This window comes from Barbus barbus, assembly GCF_936440315.1.
Source record: "Barbus barbus genome assembly, chromosome: 14".
Lineage (NCBI taxonomy): Eukaryota > Metazoa > Chordata > Actinopteri > Cypriniformes > Cyprinidae > Barbus > Barbus barbus.
The window spans coordinates 10,361,884-10,382,588 of NC_136742.1; the positions used below are offsets into that span (position 1 = coordinate 10,361,884).

The 20,705-nt window shown below is 36.1% G+C and overlaps 1 protein-coding gene across 4 annotated transcripts in view; it reads left to right on the plus strand.

Moving 5' to 3' along the window:
• Positions 1-20,705, plus strand: part of LOC306879732 (ras-specific guanine nucleotide-releasing factor RalGPS2-like) — a 132,388-nt gene that overhangs the window by 16,493 nt on the left and 95,190 nt on the right. For 2 of the 4 annotated variants that reach the window (XM_079432887.1, XM_079432890.1), the window contains exon 2: positions 19,534-19,602. The gene's annotated coding sequence lies outside the window, so the exon portion shown is untranslated. Of the gene's footprint in view, positions 1-19,530; positions 19,603-20,705 lie in introns of all 4 variants that reach the window. The other 2 variants (XM_079432889.1, XM_079432888.1) reach the window with 1 other exon arrangement.

Sequence of the window (20,705 nt, forward strand, 5' to 3'; positions counted from 1 at the left end):
AAGTTAATATACAGCCTATTAAAATAATGCTGTAATTAAGAATCTGAAAAGAAAGAAGCTTCAAATAAATATTTTAATGTGCGTGAATATATCTATATCTTATTTCTACAACTGGTTTCACTTCTGTTTTAGTTTTTATAACCATTTCTTACTATGTGTAAGTAAGTTGTTGTTTTTAGCATGTGTTTGGTAGTGTTATTTCTTAGGATTACTGAAACTATACTGTCGTGATTTGTATTTATCTATTTTAATCTTAGTTAAATAATGCCTGAATTTATTATGTCTGTATATGTCTTTTATGAAGTTTTAGTTTTATTTAATTTGAGTTATTTTAATACTTCAACGAACTAAATGGAAATTATATATATATATATATGTATGTGTGTGTGGTTGTACATACATATTTATATATGTATGATTAAAGATTTAAAGATTTAGTTAAAGTTAAAGATTTAGCCTAAATCTTTAACAAGACTCAAATTAACACAGGCAGAGTTAAAGACTGGATTTTTTCAATCAGGTAGGGTACAACTTACCGATTTCAAAATATTTCAGCCGGTTTATATATCGTGTAACCTATATATTATTTATCTCGTATATGATGCATTTGGTTGAGTTGCACTGCAGTAAAGTGCTTCATTGAGGTACGGTGATTCTCCCTGTGACAAACAACAAATTAATGCATAATATTGTGCAATCATTTGTTATTTTGCATAGCATTTCGTGCACATAGCCTATAAGTCGTAATATTAACATTCTGTTGTATAAATAACGAAGCGTATCCTATAGGCTATGAGATAAATGATGAGTTAAAGAAATGCAGAATAATAACTACTGTCATATACATAACGTTATAATGAGAGCACTATTGTAAAAAAAAATGTTGTGAATTCTTAGGGTTTTGCTGACGTTTATCTTTTAATCAAAGCATAAAACTTTATTTACCCCGTTTGTATCTGCGAGTCGTCCGTTACACATTTTCCCTGTGTTAACGTCAGTAATTATGTCTGACTTGACTCTTGGTTTTTTGTATTTTGCCCCGCCCCCAAACATATGATTCGACTGTCACTCGAATATCGGCAAGATTCGAAAACTCCGATTCGACTATGAAAATCCTTAGTCGGGGACACCCCTAATGTATATATACATATATTTTTTGTGTTTGCATCATAGTTTAGGTTACTTGTGAAATCCAGAACATTTAAAGTAACATATCAATTATTTCATACTGCTGGGAAGAAGAAAGGTGTTTTTTTTTCTTTTCTTCTCTGCCTAAAATCATTAGTGACTAGTGTGAGTTTGAAAACTTTGCATTTAGGACAACGGTATATTCTGTTTTGTTATATGACATTATTTCAAATTTTAGTTGAAGGCACAAGAAGAACACACAAAGTCCCAAAACCCTTCACAGACATGTCTGCCTGTCGTGTTTGCCTGCCCTGTCTGCTGCGACGTCAAAGACAGTAGACGGGCAAGCTGGGGCAACTATAAAAGTCCACTTGACACTTTTAAAAGCCTCCAAATATGCATGGCTGTCTTATTTAATTCTGTTTATTCTTTCCAAACATATATGCATATATATCTGAATGATATACAGTTAGTTATACAGAGTGTCAGACAGAAGTCACAGCTCTTTCCCATGAGCCTCTGCTGTCTGCCATATGGAGATGATGAACTTGGACTGTCCTTGTGCTTCTCTCTTTTTCTCTGTCTTTCGTCTCCATTCTTCCCTTGCGCTATTTCATTGCCTTCCTCAAATCTACTTTTCTTGTAGTGTTTCTGATATGTACTGTTTATGTGATTTAAGCTTGTATACATGTATAAATCTCTCTCTCTTTATCTTTCTGAGGCAGATTGTCTTCCAATGTGTTCACCTGTGTCCAGTCCATTGCACTTAATACACTCAGAGAGAGAGAGAGAGAGAGAGAGAGAGATTAGTGATCGCTGTGTTGGGTTCTTCACATGTTGCCATCAGAGAAATGTGCAGTTCATTAGGCCACCACAGTTTTGCAACATAGGATTGTGGGTAACGCCCAGTGTAAGGTCTCAGAACTCAGTGTGACTAAATTTCCTCTGTGTTCCTCATAACATTCACATCCTTTCTACAGACCTTATGTAATTACAAACGTTTTGTATTAAGATATTTATTGCTTGTTTAAACTAATATGGTTTAAAACATTATTTCAGTGCAATAGACATGATAATTAAAACCAAACAGATGTTTTTTAGCTGAGTATCTGAGGAACTAGCTGTAAAGGCACATATTCCACTCAAAATAGGCATTTTCGAAATGATATAAATGATCTGTGGGGTTTTTTGAGCTGAAACTTCACAGACACATGGACACCTGTGACTTATATTACATATTGTAAAAAGGGACATAATAGGTCTCCTTTAAGTGAATTGGGACACAGCCTGAGATTGTACAAAACAACATAATGTCCGAGTAGCTTCTAAATTTGATAAGAAACTTTGCGATCGTTAAAAAGTATGTTCTGTTGATTAAGGATGTGTGTTGAATGCAATCCACACATAATATAGTCTACCATGTTGATCACGATTATTAACATGATCATAATCACGATTATTTTGGTCAATAATGTAATCACGGTTATTTAACAGATTATTAGTGGGACATATAACCAATTTGTTGATGCAAATCTAAAGTATTCAGTTAACAGCCTATAGAAATTTAATAATCAAATGTAAAATAAAACAGCATAGCCTTCACTGTCAGAATTGAACTTCCTGTGTTTCTTATTCAAGCTACAAAAGACCTTCTGTGAAGAGCAGTGAGTGATTTTGAATTTGTCTTTTGATGTTTGATTAATATTAAGCCCACAGTTGGCAGCAGGAATATAGCCTGTATCATCTGTTTACATTTAATTTATTACATAACCGACAAGGGTTTACGTGAATAATCACTAAGCGCCATATTTTGACACATTTGGTGTGTATTTGACCGTTTAGGCACTAAAAGATTACTTTAGGCCGTGTTCACACTTGGCGTCTTTTTCGAAGCTGCCGGCGTCTGTTTTACATTATAATCCTATGGAGTAAACCGTGTTTTCCAAAAAGTCCTGAGCGCTTTTTAAAACGCCATCGCCGGCGTGTTTTTCTGCAGCTCAGAGCGTTTTTTCGAGTTGAAAAAATTTCAACTTTTCTGAAAAAAAACGCCCTACGTCAAGCGCCTTTTTGACAGCTGACCAATGACAAGCGAGTAGCGAGATCTGTCGTTTCCATAACAACAAGAAGAAAAATGGAGAAGGTGCCGGTAGATAGACTGCTCGTACTAGTTTCGGAGCACAAGGAGCTGTATGATATGAGCACAAAACTCTATCATAATATTGGTTCCTTCCCCGTATAATGTCGTGCGCCCACAAACGTCGTTGTGAATCGACATTTTCTTTCCCGTTAACTTCAAAAGCCAACGCAAGAGCCAACTTTTTACTCTTTCTTGACATTTCTGCAGTACACATCGCTAGGCTACTGTTACAGCTGTTGCTATGACAACAAAAGACGCTCTCAGCTGCTATTTGTAACAGACGCTGCCAGCTTTGTTTTTCATTAAAAAAACGCTCTTGTCAACTTTTTCTAGTCAAAAAAGACGCCAAGTGTGAACACGGCCTTACATGTCCGTGTTCTGTTCCGTCTCTGAGCTCAAGCCTCCTGAGGAACAGCTCAAGTTTTCTTTCGCACTTTTAAAAACATGAATAAATCTAAATCGACTTTAATAATCCCATTTTGCAAAAGTCACGTTACATGGAAATGGGCTTTTATGGAGGAGTGAAAGCGCACTGCTGGGGTGCAATAATCCGTTTTATCTTGATTATTATATTTTCATAATCATTGGAAGCCGAAATCGAAACTGAATTTCAATTAATTGCACAGCCCTAACTTCCATTCACAAATACTCTCCTGTAGCCTCATGAGAGAGTAAAATGTCCATCAGTCTCGCCTGAAATAGTTAAAACAGGGACTACTGATTATGAGTACTATGAATTTGGACATACTTATCATTTTATGTATTGTTTTTCACTTACTATATTGTAGTGAAGCAGGCATATTATTCAGACACAAGGCCTGTGTGATTTCTTGCTGTGTTACGCTCTTTAATGTCCTCTCTGGCTCTGCTGCTTTAATTATCCCAAAGTTCCTGTTTGAAACACACACACACACACTCACACACACACTCACAGCGACTGTTTTTCCCTTTGTGGGAAGAGCTATATTTTTGGAAAGGAGTAAAAAAAGTCTTTCTCTCCCTGCTTGAGTCTGATTTTGTGTGTCAATAGCAACTTCACATCCTCCATTGGTTGTGTGCATCCGGCGCTGAAGCGATGCAAAAATGGGAAGTGTATCCGTCTTTCTCTCCTTGCTTATCTTCTTCACCTCATAATGGCTTTTCATAGCCACTGTCTTTTGCAGTCAGCCGTTTTCCGGGTTGTTCCTCTGGGGCCTTTAGTTAGCTTCTGCCTGGACATGTTGCTCAGAGCCTCAAGTGTCCGCCCAAACAAGTCACACACGCTGAGGGGGTGTGGGGCGGACCCGGCGTTACCCATTATCTGTCCTGCCGAGAGATTCAAAAGCTGTGAGCGAGTCTTTGTCCTATGTGGGAGTGGACGGGCCGGGAACATGCACACGCAAGCAGAGAACAATGTCTTGTCTATATTTAGGGAGTTCAAATCAATGTTTTGAGGCTGTTTTGCATCCTGTCTGAGCCTGTCATGCTGTTTGGTTTTGGTTTTGGTGTTTGTGTGACGTGTGCATGGAGCGGTTTGAAAACGTAGGTGCGAGTGCTCTCAAGGGAAGCTGGGAGAATGAGAACAAGAGACGAGGAGAACCGAGGGCGAAGAGATACAGCTGTTTGTTTAGCCCCAGCTGTTGCTTTCCTTCACGCACACACTTAAAGACAATGAAACATTGTTCTGTGACGGTCAGATTCAGAAGGGTAAAACACAAAAGATTGAAGAGTGAAATTATAACGATTGGAGTACATCACAGATGTTTCAAACTGAATTGATGATGGGCTCTTTTGAAATGGGTCAGTAAGCAACCACCTCAAACATGACAGAACAAGACTAGCACAAACTAGCGACCCTCTAACTATCCAGAACAGTCTTGGTAACTGCGTAGTGGTGCTATAAACACGAAGTCCTTGCCCTGGTGACCTCTGAGAGAACAAACAGATTTGGGTCACTGAGAGTTTGCGTTCCTCTTCACTGAACTACATTTGTTAAAGGGAATTCATAAGTGGTGGAGATGACAAGATCCATAACCACACACTTTCTGAGGACAATTATGTAATGCCAAATACAATTTCTTATTGGTCATTTGTTCTTATCAGTCATTTGTTCACAGAATTAGTATTTTCTGTACGGTGAATGGCACGTAGTGCATGTCAAATACAGCTTTACCAAGCTCAAGGACTCTAGTCCAAGCTGTGATATAAACAAATGCTATTGGCTATTTAAAAAAGCGGGCGGGGTTACGATATGTCCTGTCTTCCTGTTTCAGTTGAAATTACGTCACCACATAGAATAACACTGCTTGTTTCAAGGCACTTCAGTGGACCTTTAAATTAGTAGCTGCAGTAATGAGACTTAAATCGTAATTTGTCTCAGAGTTCATTATTGGGTGACATGTTAGCATGTGGCTAAGCTAACAGTGTTTTACTCTTAAAAAGTATAAACATGCATAGCATGCACAAGTTAGATGATCCACTGAATTACACTGAACTACTTTGTATTAATACTTTTCAGAATGAAATGTTGTTATTTAAAGGGTTAGTTCACCCAAAAATGAAAATTCTTTTCATTACTCACCCTCATGTCATTCCAAACCCGTAAGACCTTCGTTCATCTTCAGAACACAAATTAAGATATTTTTGATGAAATCAAAATGCTTCATAAAATCACATTTTAACCACTGATGTCACATGAACTATTTTAATGATGTCCTCAAATACCTTTCTGGGCCTTGAATGTATCAGTTGCATTGCAGTCTATGGAGGGTCAGAAAGCTCTCAGATTTTATTCACGACTAAATCTAAAGTTTGTAACCTTTTGGAGTAGGTTTGACGTAGACCGGTTTTGGAACAGTTACACTCTCTTATAGACTAGCTCTTTTCTGGGCATTGTTTCTGTGATTGTGTCGAGTGTGTGTTTGTTTGCTGCATCTTTGTGTCTGTACCTGCTCTCTCAGGCTCTAGCATGTCTCTCGTCTCTCCCACAAAACCCTGAGGGCCAACTGGAATTATCTCAAGGGAGAGACAAGAAAGAGTCAGAAAGACGCTGCGAGGGAGCAAGTCAAAGAACAAATGAAAGCGTGTGGAGCAATGAAAGGACAGAAGTGAAGTGTACGTGATTTATATGCAGCCAGTGTGCCGTTTGGTCTCATCTTCGCCCCAGCTGCGAGACGTCGAGATGTGAAAAGAGATGTGCAGTGAAAATATGACGATGACTCATGGAATTAATGTTGATGAAAAATACTGTGGAGTTCTGCAGAGGGAGTGTCAGTAACACACATGCATTCTCAAAGGAAATAGTTCTGCAGGGTAGTCTAGTGTTGTGATACCAACATTTCAGAAGTCAGCAATAGAGTGATTTTATATATATATATATATATATATATATATATATATATATATTTTTTTTTTTTTTTTCACATACAATGAAAGTCAGTGGGGTTCGATTTTGCTTTGTTGGATTTTGCTGAGATGTGTTCAAATGAAGCCTCTACTGATTTCCTTCTAATCATACTCAGCTGGTGGACGGCTTTACAGAGCAGCATGATGGTTTATCAGGCTGAGGGCCAGTATGGGTTCCATATGCCAATCCTTTCTTGAGAGTGGGTCAGTGCTGTCCCTTTTGGGCAACTCTTGCAGAATAGAGCTTCAGTAAAGGTTGTAAACCGATCCGGCGGTGCGACCTCTGAACTCTGACATGTCACTTAATGGCCAAGTGAGTAGGGCTGCAACAATGAATCGATTAAATCGATAAAAATCGATTACTAAAAGAGTTGGCAACGAATTTCATAATCGATTCGTTGTCGCGCGACGCGGAGACGTTTGATTTATAAAAAAAAAAAAAAACTAGTTGAGCGCGGAGCGGAGTGAACACACTCGGTCTCTCTCGCGCACGGATGCTAGCAGAGTTCGGCGCCTCATAGACAGGGCGGAGCTAAAATAAAAAAACGAGCGGAGGTAGAGGAAAGATACATGGGAGGCAGAGAAATCCGTGCAACCCAAGTCATCCAAGGTGTGGGAGCATTTCACACTAAATAAACAGAAAAAGTGTGTTAACTGCAATGCAAAGTGTCTGAACAAAGTAAGTGTGTGTGTGTGTCAGTGTGTGCATCTGCGAGTGTGTGAGTCTGCAGTGTAGTGTAGAGAACAAGTTCTGACATTCAAACAAATCCTGTTAAATTTTCTGCATCTGGCGTATCTTGGCATGTGTAGTCAGCTACCTAGGGCCACTTACTTCTCTTCTTTATTAATTTTAGGCATTTTAGCGTGATCTAAATGACAAATGCGCGAGCACGCATCTCTCCACTCGCAAGCGGATTTCCTTCACTCGCACAAAACTGGACGTGTGCTTTTAAATCTACATTGTTCTTTTATGAATTGGCTCGGGTCTCACTCAGATATTGTGTGTATGCTCAAACGTTATCCTCGCATCACTGAAGACCAGAAAAGCTTTTTTTTTTCTAATTCAAGTGAAGGGTAGGCTTTTCTCACTAAATGGAAGCAAGCTGAATATAGTTAGCCTTCTCTAGTTATTAATTTTATTAATACTTATTTTAGTTAAGTGCTTAAATTGTAAATATGCATTTATTAAATTATTTTATGTAGTGCATTTGTATTTTGTTGTTTTTGTATATAGTTATAGAAGCATATCAACCAGGTTCCAGACATAATCACCAAAGCTGCTTCTGAAATAAGTGGGGGTGCTCTCTTAATGCACATTTTCACATATTTTGTCCCTTCTATTACTATCAATATGCTGCTACTTCGAGTACGAATCCTGCATAAATATGCAGATGTCATTCCCAAAACTTTGCAACGTGTGTGTGCAAAAAACAAAGTTCTACATTTTAAATGGATTGCCTAGAAAGCTTGCAAAGAGCGCTCATAACCAATAAAGATGTCACTCTTTGTTCATCGCGATCTCACAAAGTTCTGTGCGTACCAATGAATCGCACACTGTGCAATTAATAGCCTATATAATATAGGCCTATTAACATCATGTATCCAACCCCTCCCCCCGGCCACCCTCTTTTGAGGCAGTGCCCCAGACTGGCCCCCCCATTTAAAATGCTCTAGACACGCCCCTGTTGTTCTGGCAGCTCAGGTGGCACTTTATTTAAAAAAAAAAGTCTATATATTTGGCAGATGTAAAGCATACATGTGTATGTTTTTTGTGTTAGTCCATTTTTATTTTATTTTATTATTATTATAACAGCTCTGGGATGTTCAAGGAGCAACGTGTTTGTGCACTTTCTAAATATTTTAGTTCTGTTTTTGAATAAAGGGTTGGAAATGAATGCCTTGTTTTTGGTTTTTTATCCGATTCATCGATTAATCGAAAATATAATCGACAGATTAATCGATTATTAAAATAATCGTTAGTTGCAGCCCTACAAGTGAGACATGCTGCAATGGCGACCATATCAAAAGCTTAACTTCAGATCAGTGGATCAATACTCAATAATGCAGTCACAGTAATCTGAAGGGTCAGGACTTCCTTTGTATCGATTTCTAAACGCATTACTCTTTATTCTGTGCCTTAAATACTGCTGGGGTTTTTTTTGCGTGCTTGAGTAACTATGGCATGGTTTGAGGTATGATTCAGAAAGGCACTCCTTTCATAAAAGGGTAGAGGTCATGGATAAAGATGTTTTGCATGCTTGAATAACTATGACATGGTTTGAGGTATGATTCAGAAATGCACTCCTTTCATAACAGGGTAAAGGTCATGGATAAAGATGTGCGAAACTGCATTTTCAAAATTGATGAAATGGATGGATGATTAGTAGGCCTTTATCATGAATGCACTTTTAGTTGAGCATGAAGGAAAGTTGTAAGAAATGGACTTAGTATTCATTTTGGCTTATGGTTTAGAATTTTTTTAATATACCTATTTCAAGAAGTTTCAATTCACTTCATTCAGATTTCACTCTAAAACTGTAATGTGCTGAAATGTCAAGTAAAAGGTGTACTTGATCATTATTTTCAAAAAAAAGTTATTAAACATTTTTCTGGGTTAAAAAAGTATTATATACTAACATCATGAATTATTAAGAATCTCACCGCATTACATTTTATAACCTGAACAAAGCATTTGCCTTCATGAAAAGATCAAATTAGCAGATGGTTTAAGAGACTTACTGGTTATGAAAGTGTGTAATTCATATTTAAGGCCCTGTGAAGTCCTTTTTTTCATTCATTTTTGTTTCTGGAATGTTCATATATAATTTATGTAATTTGACAGCATTTTTTTATTTTTTTTGCTAAAGTTTAGCTAAAATTAAATTTGTAGGGTCCCATGAAATTGTTACGTGTTGGTTTCTGTTTAGTTCCTGTCTGGCCTTATTTGGTATTTCCTGTTCTAGTTTAGTTAATCATGGTTTATTCTATTCACCTGTCTTGTATTAATCATCTCGTTTGTTCCTTTGCTTCCTATCCTTTACAAGTCCTCAGTTCTCCCCTAGTCTTTGTCTCCGTTTAATGTTCACAAATGTGTGTTGAAGCTATTAAAATTACTTTAGTCTACTCCGTCGTCTTTGTTTGATTCTACAACCACTAACCGTTACAGAAATATGTTTTCTGTTTTGATATTTCTGGTTTTAATTAAATTTTAATAACCAAAAGCATATCTTTGAATGAATAAAAATGACTTCATTTATAATTTAATTAGTTATCATAGTTAACTGGTTATTATTATTATTATCAGTAGTAGATAAGTTATAGATAGTTGTTGTTGTTGTTATTGTTATTTATTACAGTTGTAGGGTCCTGTGAATTTTCAGAAATTCTGTGTTTATTTTACTTATTTATTAGTAATCAAATGAAGGCAAAAAACTAATTTTATTTATCGTTTAATCAAATGAAAATGAAACATAGATGTTTTAACATTCTTATATTATTATTAGGATGTTTTAACATTTTTATATAAGAAAGCTTTAACAATTAAAGGACCCCGTACTATATATCTGTTTTTACTATCTTTATGAGGACATTAGGACCCCACAAACTAGTATGAACAAGGATTGGTGTGTGTGTGTTTGGTCCCAGTGTGAGTGTTTGTGGTTTGCTGTGGTGTCATTCAAAATTGTGGTGTAGTGATTTTCTGCTTATCTGATCTGCTCCACACTCAAAACCACAACTATAAACACCAACACTAGATAACAAACTCTGCCATTTCCTCTAGTGCCGCTGTGCTGTTTATTTAAGAGAGTGAATGTGTACCATGACCGTGTGTCAGTCATTATGACTATAACCCTTTTCCTATTGCTGCCGGTCTGCAGTTGCCGCTTCCTCTCAGAATCCCTTGTTTCCTATGGAGTTTCCTGTTGGCTTCTTAATCGGGCTCATAGAGAGGCAGGAATGGGGCATTTGGCTGAGCAAGTGCATTAAATCATGCGAGAGGGCACAGAAAAAAACTAAAGGCATGCTAGACGATGGAGTGGAAGAGGAGAGAAGAGAGAGAGGGAATAGAAACCATGCAGGCAGCGGATCTGGGCTCAGGCCAGCTGCTCTCGTCCCACGGGAGTCTTCAATCAGCACACACACACACACACACACACGCACGTCGCCTGCTGCTGCCCACTTACTGGACTGCTGACACCACCAACCTCCGGCACACGCACACTTATTGATCTTTACTGAATCGCATGTAAAAGAAGCACAGCGAGCACAGGTTACTGTCATCTTTTCTTTTTTTCTTTGTCAATGTGACAGGGAAATTGTCCAGTCAGCAGTTCATAGATGTTGTGACAGTTGTGTGACCCTCAAACGCCTCACCGGCAAGGTTTTGATCCATCAGCCGCTAAGATGCTGAATGTGACTTTTTATGGACTTCCAAGGTCCAATTCAATTTAGAGTTTATGAATGTTTGATGCATTTCAAATGGTTTCAGACAGGATGCACAGTTGTAATTGCACATTTAAGTAAATGAAAAATGTATGAAATTTAAAACTTCGTTCAACTGCAGTTTAATATGGTAAAAAAAAAACTCTTAATTTGAAATGAATAATCATTATTTGAAATGCCACCTATAGATGTTTGTATTTAATTTAAATTCTGTCATTTAAACATGATGTAGCCTAAATGTCAAACTGTGTTTTTATTTATTATTTTAATTCTTTAAAATGTGTAGTTATTTATTTTTTGTGATGCTGTGCGGAATTATTTTTTATTAATTTTAATTAAGTTTGATGACTGTGTAATTTACACTACTGTTCAAAAGTTTGGGGTTAATGTGTTTTTTTTGAAGAAAGTCTCAAGTTCACCAAGGATTTGTTGAAAAATACAGTAAAAAGTTATATTGTGAAATATAAAAAATAATTGTTTCCTATTTAAATGTTTTAAAATGTATTATGTATTTTCTCCCTTATTATAATTGTTGAAAAGAGTTATGCCACTTAATATTTATTGTGTAGGTGTAAAAAGTTTGAAAGAATAACATTTAGTTGAAATAGATTTTTTTGTAACAATATAAATCTTTACTGTTTTTTTCTTAATTTAATGCATCTGTTAATGAATTAAAGTATTATAATTATTTTATTATATACATTATATATATATAATATATATAATGTATATAATATATATATATATATGAAGATTATTAGTAATTAAAGTATATAAAAAATACTACTGACTCCAAACTATATGCAGTGCATATGAACTTTTTAAAAACTTAATTATAGTGTAATGAGAAGAATGTTACTATGTTTTAATGATGAAATAGTATTGGTATGATTGTGTTAGGCTAAATAAAAATAAAATAACAGTAATTGCAATTCAGATTCCAGCCGAACGTCCAGTACCTGATATTCTTTCTGCAAGGGCTGTGTTCCTCCTCAACCTGATGGCTTGTAAACACATGCAGACACAGCAGGCCTATCATCAGCCATCAGCATCACACTCAACTCCATTCGTCAAATTCCTCTGCTTCTGATCAGCACTCTGCCATAGCATGTGCTGTGACCTTGGCTTTTTATAGTCTCTCTCTCTCTTTGGATGATAATTAGAGTGCTGACAGGCTGGCCGTTTCTCACCTCCTTTTTATACACACACACACACACACACAATCTGCTGTTAAACAAGCTACCCGCTACTGTCTCTTCAGGACAAGCGTCAACATCCTTTTCCTTAAAATTTGCGGGCAGGATTGTGTTTCACGTGCAGTAGCTGTTGGACCTGTCGCTCTATTTCTGTCTCTCCTAACATCCTTAACTTTAAGCCTGCGTTACCGCAGAATTCTGGCAGACACCGTTTGCTTTCCGTCAGGCAGACAGCCACATGCAGACATACACAAACTGTTTGACTCATCCGTCTGATTTTAATCAGGCCTGTGAGATGCTTCAGTGCAGAATGAATTTCATTGTTTCATTTCATTTAATTGCACACAGTTTTTCAAGCCTGAACGTTTCTAATTTGATTTCACTTCAAGGCGCATGCAGGTACAGCATGTTTCTCACTGTCTGTCTAAATTACGACACACTCAATCACACACGACTGGATGACATTTAAGCAAGAGAACCTGTGGCAAAATAATCTTGGCATTGACTTGAAAGCCTTTCAGTTGTGCTGCACTTACTCTCTTAGTTACTAATTGGTGAAAGGGTTACAAATTCAGGGCCGTTTAATAAGTCAAAATCTAAATCTGTGGTTTTCCACCAAGCTTGACGGTTTAACATTTGAAAATGAAGAAATGAGACAGCCAGAAAAAAAATTATATTTATGGAATATTTATGATCCATTTATTACAAGTTTAGGTTTATTATTATTGTTCTGATTGATTGATAGATAGATTAAAAAAAAAATTGCATTTATTTTTTTTAATAGCAAACACAAGTTTTATCAGAAAAATTAGTTTATTTTCCCCAAAATAAATAAACTTTTTTTCCCCCATTTATTTTGAATGATACACCAAATATATACCCCATATAAAAATGTAATAAAGTTTGCAAACCTTTTGCACAGTCTGTAAGATCTTAAGCAATTTTGTTTAAACTAAAGCAAAATCTTCACCTCATCCTTACAGATATGATGAAAATAGAGTTTGAGAACTGTGTATCGTGATTAGGGTTGCAAAGGGGCAGAACATTTCCGGAAACGTTCCGGGGGAACTTCGTCTTGGGAATTTTGGAAATATTCCAAGTTTGAAATTTATGGGAATTCATGGGAATTTTTGGGAATCAATTGGAAATTTTGGGAAATTTATAAAACTATCATATACAAACATAAATATAATCATTTTATTTGATCATAGGCTCATATGCATGCAAACTACTACAAATTTTAAAAATGACATATTTGGATTGACTGGAAAGAGGAAGAAATGGCTAATGTAAAAATGAGTTGCTGTATGTAACAAATGTCATTTCCCACTATGTTTATAAATGGTCATTTTTTCCCCATATGCTTATTAAATGTATCATCTTTCACATCAAATTCTTACTTTGTTTAAATTAATTCAGTTAGCATAATAAGAAACTGTAGAGTTGTTACTATTCAAATGAAATTACTATTAACAAACTCTATCTATCCACTGCTGAGGAAACAGAAGCTGAGGTGCCATAAAAGCATTTACACTGCAAAATTTCAAATGCATAAATAATTTTATAAGATTAAAACATACAAATAAATGTTGGAAAAATGCAATGATACTTTTAAATGTGACTAAACCACCAGTAGGTGGCGGCAAGTGTCAAGTGTATTCATTCAAACGGCTGATTCATTCAGAAAGAGGCAAGTGACCGTCCTTATGAATGAGCCACTGAAACATTGACTCACTCGATTCGTTCAAAAACGTGGATTCATTAAGTAACGAAACACCGCTGTGTGTTGCTCGGAGACACTCACCAGTTCTGCTGTGGCTTTGATCGGACTGTCATGCGAAAAATCGGCCGATTCCGATCACTGGCCGGTCAATCGGTGCATCTCTAAACTTTATATATCGTGCACTTTCAGCTTCACAACTTTGCAGTAAGTTTGTTCACATACTGCTACATGACACATTGCATGGAAGGTAATATTCGAAAAGGCATAATAGGGGCTCTTTAAGAAATGATCTGTTCATGTTATGGAGGATAGCACAGTGCATGTAGGGGGCGTGGCCTCAAAGCCCTGCAGTAAGCAGTGTGCATGTGATTGAGCAATGTGTTGGGTAGAAATTCAACTGAAATTGCATTACATCTGGTTGTTTTAACCAAGATTATGCAGCAAGATTTTTTTCTCAACTACATTTAAGTCCCCAGTTCCTGCAATTTTGCAAATTTCCGGTTTATTCCCATCAATTGCCGTTAATTCCCATATATTCCCATGGAAAGTTTCCAGTCTTGAAAATTCCCAGAATTTTGCAACCCTAACCGTGATATGAGAGCAAAGGATAGACACAAGTTGTCTGAGAGCTGTGCTTTTAATTGAATTTGTTCAGTGGTTGTACTCTGCGCAGTCGTAGCGAGAGCTGGCAGGGTTGTGATCCGAGGAACCTGGTGCATGAACAACTCCAGGAAACCAGGACTTTCCACCAACGCATTTACTTTCTGTTCTGGTGGGATAGAGGCGAGTGAATCCTAGCGGTGGGAGTGTGATTGGGTGGTCTCTCTGATATTTATTACACACTTTTATTACACACCTACACAATATGTCTCACGTAGTAGGAGGAACACACAATTGGGCGCTTACGTTGTGAACCGTTTCATTTATTATTATTTTAACTATGACCTTTCGTCGCCGCTCACTTCCAGTGTAGACGGTGTGTCAGACAGCAATATTTTCTTTTTTTCTGTTGCAGTATGTTGATATTTCCTTGTGTTGGTGAATAGCTGCCATTGTTCTCTGTTGGAGACGTGCTTACATGAGCGTATTTTTATTATTGTTACACAGAGAAAGTACAGTAACACACTTATTCTTATTCATTCGTACTCGCTGGACCACAAAAGATCATACTTCCCATTTTAACGGTCTCTTATCGTTTCCCTCAAGGCTTATTCCATAGGTTGTTTTATTTTTCTTTCCCTCTGAATGTCGAATGAAATATGGATGAATAGGGCTCAGAGGGGCCTCAGAGCAAAGTGCGTGTGTGTTTGTGTGTGGTTGTTCTTAAGTGAAAAAAGAGGGTTAACAAACAACCAGTAACTCTACACATGCAGTATAACTGTCAAATAGCAGTCAAGTAGCTTACATTTCCTTTCAGAAATGTAAGCAATGCTCAGACAGGATACGTTCTGTGTTTAGGAAGGACAACATGTTTGTTAATGTACTGACAACCCTCTGCTGCTTTGCTAATGTTGTGATATGATGATCTATTAGTGATGCCACTTGATTCATTTAGTGATTCTTTCTGTAGGTTATTTTGTGTTTTATGAATGAGTCATTTAATTATTCACTCAACTGATTTGTTGAAAAACACCAACTTGTTACGACCTATTTTTTTCTTCTTCCTCTGGTGGTGCTCACCAGTTGGTCAGAAATGACAGATTTTTATTTAATTTTGTAATTTTTTATTTTTTTCTCAATAAAAATGAATGCACTATATTTTAGTTTGGTGATGTTTTTTTTTTATTCTGTATTTTTAGGGGATTTTATGGTACTAAATTATGGAATAGTTATGATCTGTTTGTTATGTCACCACAAGTTTAGGTTATTATTCTGAAAAAATGCACAAAAACGCTATTTTAAATTAAATATACATTTTCAAAACGGAAAATCAAAGCCATAAATGTACACGAGTTCCAAATTTGAGGTTGATCGAAAAAAGAGCTTTCAGTACGTTTTTGTTTGGGCGCAGTACAAAATGTTTCCACTAGATTAAATTTTCCTCGCATTAATTTTCAATGCAATCATTTTTGACTGCGAACAGTTTTTGTTTTTCTGCTCAAATTTAAAAAGCGTTGCCTTTAATTTCACTACTCTACGTCTCAGTTTTTAAAAGCAAAATCATATTCAGTGTGTTTTGTTTTCCCTTCCAAGAGATTTACCAGTTGCAACAAAGCAAATTGAACTTTTCTTCATTTTGACTTTAAGTTATAGAAGGACAAACAGGAATAATGACATCAATAACGACAAAGGTCATACATTTTTAATTTGCAGGTTTGTGCAAATTGTTTACAGAAGTTTAACATAGGCACAAAAGCTATAGGGAGATGAAAGATTAATGAACATGTTTTATTGGACACATTGAGGGGGAACACATGTAAATGAAGGTGGGAAAAACTGAGCTGTTCAACTACTTGAACTCGTTCCTTCAGGCTCAGCGTGTCTGTTTCCCCGGCAGGTTGCAACAAGACAGCGACACCTCCTACGCTCTTTCTCATCCGGATCTATCCCTCGCTTCATTCAGCCTCCTCCGTGCCTCTGAGCGTCTTTCCACAGTCTCTGTTAACAGCCTTCCGAGATTTCGCACATTAATCATTCCTGTCACACCATCAGGCCCAACACGCAAACATTCAACCTGACGTTCCCTCGCAAGATGGACACATGTGAAGGTGATTTGTGTTGCCCTTCTGATGCGTGCAGTGGTTACGAACATGCACAATCTTTACCGTCAATTGCATCATTAAGTCATCAGTCATGGAGCCACAATGGCCTGTACATTTCCGATCTTTACATACAGTTTTACACTCTCGTTCATCTGTCCACAGACTGATCAAACAAGGTCATGTCATGAACAGACAAGGTTACAGAAAGCTAAATAGATTCAACCCATAATTCTACAAATCCCCTGCTTCTCACGTTCATTAAATATTTTAGCTAATTTATGTTGTCAGCAACATAAGCTAGAGCTCATTACTCTTAGATTCCCTTAAGGCATTTGGCCTGATTTCAGAGAAAGAATAAATAAGTAAATATATAAGTAAATGAAGGTTTTCTGATTGCTCATATTCCACAAATTCCCTCTCAAAATTGACTTAACGTAAAGTTATGTAAAATTACTGTAACTTTAATTTATTAATTATGTTTCAACAGTTCTACAGTCTTATAAGTGCCCTGGAAGCTTTTTCAAATGAATCCAAAAAGCATTTAAATATTAATCACTTTCAGGCAGGCAATTATAATGAATAATTCAAATGAATAATTCAAAACACTTTAAATACACTCTTAAAAATAAAGGTGCTTCAAAAGGTTCTTCACAGCAATGCCATAGAAGAACCATTTTTGGTTCCACAAAGAACCATCTCTTTCTTACCTTTTTCTAATCTGAAGAACCTTCTTTCGCCACAAAGAACCTTTTGTGAAACAGATGTTAAAGCTTCTTTATGGAACCATTTAGACAAAAATGTTCTTCTATGGCATCGTGAAACACCTTTATTTTTAAGAGTGTAATACATGCAATTTATTAATAATAAATAATAAATTAATGATAATGCTAAATAATGTAGCTATGGAAATACTACAGAAAAGTTGAAAACATTTTTGTTTTTAAAAGAAGTCTCTTTTATTTGACCAAAATATAGTAAAAACAGTAATATTATTACAATTTAAAATATCTGTTTTCTATGTTAATATATTTAAAAAATTTATTTCTGTGATGCACTGCTGAATTTTCAGCATTATTACGCCAAACTTCAGTGTCACATGATCCTTCAGAAATCATTCTAATATGCTGATTTTCTGCTTAAGAAAAGATTATTATCAATGTATAAAGTTGTGCTGCTTAATATTTGTGGAAACTTTTTTTCCTTTTTTTTGTTGAATAGAAAGTTAAGATTATAACAATGATTTTTTTCTGAATAAATTAAACATGTCTTTCACATAAAAAAGTGAACTTTTGGACAGAAGTGTATATTAATAAATGAGCACACGTGGTAGAGAGATGTAGAATTTGATATTTTTGCGGTTTGAAACCTGCAGAGCTCTGTGGGCGAAGGTTTCGTGTGGGCCGGTTTATAAGACAGTTTGGGCTGCTTTGCATTTTTTCTTTCTGTGGAGTCATTTCCATGGTAACATCATGGAAACAAAAGCTATAGCTGCATATGTTGAGAATTGAATATTTATTTTGTGTGAAATTGTGAGTCATCATTTTTTCTCATTTACCGCATGACTCGTGATCCCAATGACAGTCAAAGTGGAAGCTTTTTGGATTATTGTCACAATAACTAGTCAGGTGGCATGGTGATTGGGTTGTTTCTCTGAGATTGGTGGGTCACCACTCTAAACCGTTTAAGCGTGTCACGTTTTTGCATGTTTGTGACATGCCAGAGGCTCAGAGTGAGTGTTTCAGTTCAGCCTTCGGTCTATAGACTGAGGAAGCTTGTTCTCCGTAATATGCAGTGCTTCAGCCGTGTGATGTTTTTAAAGCCTATTTTCAAGTACGTGAGGAAAAGAAAGCATGATGTCCTGCTTTGCATCTGGCCCGTCCCACAATGCCATGTGGCGTCTGGTGTCTAGGTAGTGTCCTAAAAAATCCCCTCTAATGACCCGAGACTGAACTCTCTGAAACTTCAGCCGCAGCCCTTTTCCACAAACACACGCAGCTGCTGTTGTTTCCAGTCCTGTTTTCCACATGTGCAGCGCCACCTAGTGGCTTTCTCATTGATATACACAGTTTGTCTGTCAGGTTTGTCAGTGTTTCTTCAAACTATGAGCCAATTTGTGCTCTCTTGAGGAATCAAATTTACTCATAACACATTTCAACCTCTTACTACTAGTTTATTTAATGTGTCCTCTATTTCCACTAACAATGTACAGCAATGTTTATACATGATTTTCTAGAGAATTTGGTCTTTTTAACAAATGCCATTTTCACCACACCTTGAGCCATCCATTTTGTGGTGAAATTGACATCTTAATCATATTACAAATGAAATGCTAGATTAAAATGTAGTTTTATGTATTATTGTGCGTTCAAATTATTTCAGTTATCATGGCAACATTTCTGTTTAACTCAAGTTTTTTTGTCTGTTTATTCCTTTTTAATTTCAGATTTATTTTTATTTGTTATTATTATTATTTTTTTTAGATCATCATCATTTTATATGTGTATTGATATTCTTTGTGTTTAGAGGATTACTGGGGGACTAGGGTAAAACAATCAAATCTACTGAAAAGTGTGAAAATCTAGTTTGAAAAGTAGCAAAAATAAACAAAACCATGGTAAAAGGTTTCAAAAGATAAAATACGAGTGAAAAAAAAAAAATTGAGAACATCTGTTATTTACATCAAAAAACAACCCCTAACTATAGCTGTAAACTCCATATTGACTGAATGCTGCAACTGCAGTATCTGCTGCTGCTATCAAAAAAGATATGTTCGGCTTGGTAACGTGTCTTCTTTCTCTCTCTTAATCCTTCTCACAGCAGGTTTTGTTCAGCAGAGGATTTGGAGTGAATACAGCGGAGGACGCAGCATGTGCATTTGACAAATACCCGGTAATTGTATTCTGTGTGTGTCTGTGTTCATCTTAAACACTATATAAACTGTTGTTTTTCAGCCTTTTGACAAATGAAAGCATTAGTGCTGCTGTTATTTGCTATATATGTGTGTGATGGCTGCATTGGAGCTGTGATTAGGATTAGTCTGCAGTTTGGCAGTGCCATAAAGTCAGTCAAACTCTCCGCAACACCTGTTACTACAAACCCTAAACCACACACACACAGAGATATTAATGGCTCCGTAGCACCTGTTTACTCTCAGAGCAAAACACACTCACACATGCTGTCGTTCAGTCCCATTGCTGTCTGAACACCTGCTTTTGCTTCACGTGTAACCGAATGTTGACAGCAGTGTTTTTATAGTGAGGCCAACAGTCGCTCAGCATATTGTTCTTTGGTGTACGGTTACATCGCTTCACAAAAACCTTAGATTAGCAACACTCAACTAAACTACACCAGTGTGTGTGTTTCAGAGGTGAGGAATGGGCCAATCTATAAATATAAAATACTTTCACTAGTGTAGCTGCAACACATAAACAATTCACTGTGATGCCTAAAAATAACGAGAACAAATTACAAATAAGCAAATAATGCTCTAGTTTGAAAATGAAATGTTGCCTCAAATTGATGTAAATAATTTTCACACAAACGATGTTGAATTTTGAGTATTTCTGTTTAGATGTAATTTATTTGAGTGAGTTTCATTATTTTTTTCTTTTATCTATGAGTGTGATGCCTAAAACATTTAAAATAGTTAAAATAGTACAGTAATGGCCAAAAATATCGGCACCCTTGGTAAATATGATCAAAGAATGCTGTGAAAAATTAATCTGCATTGTTAATCCTTTTGATCTTTTATTTAAAAAAAATCACAATCTAACCTTTCATTGGATAATAAGAATTTATATATTTATATATATATATATATATATATATGTATGTGTGTATATATATATATATATATATATATATATATATATATATATGTATGTATATATATATATATATATATATATATATATATATATATATGTATGTATATATATGTATGTATGTATGTATGTATGTGTGTGTGTGTGTATATATATATATATATATAT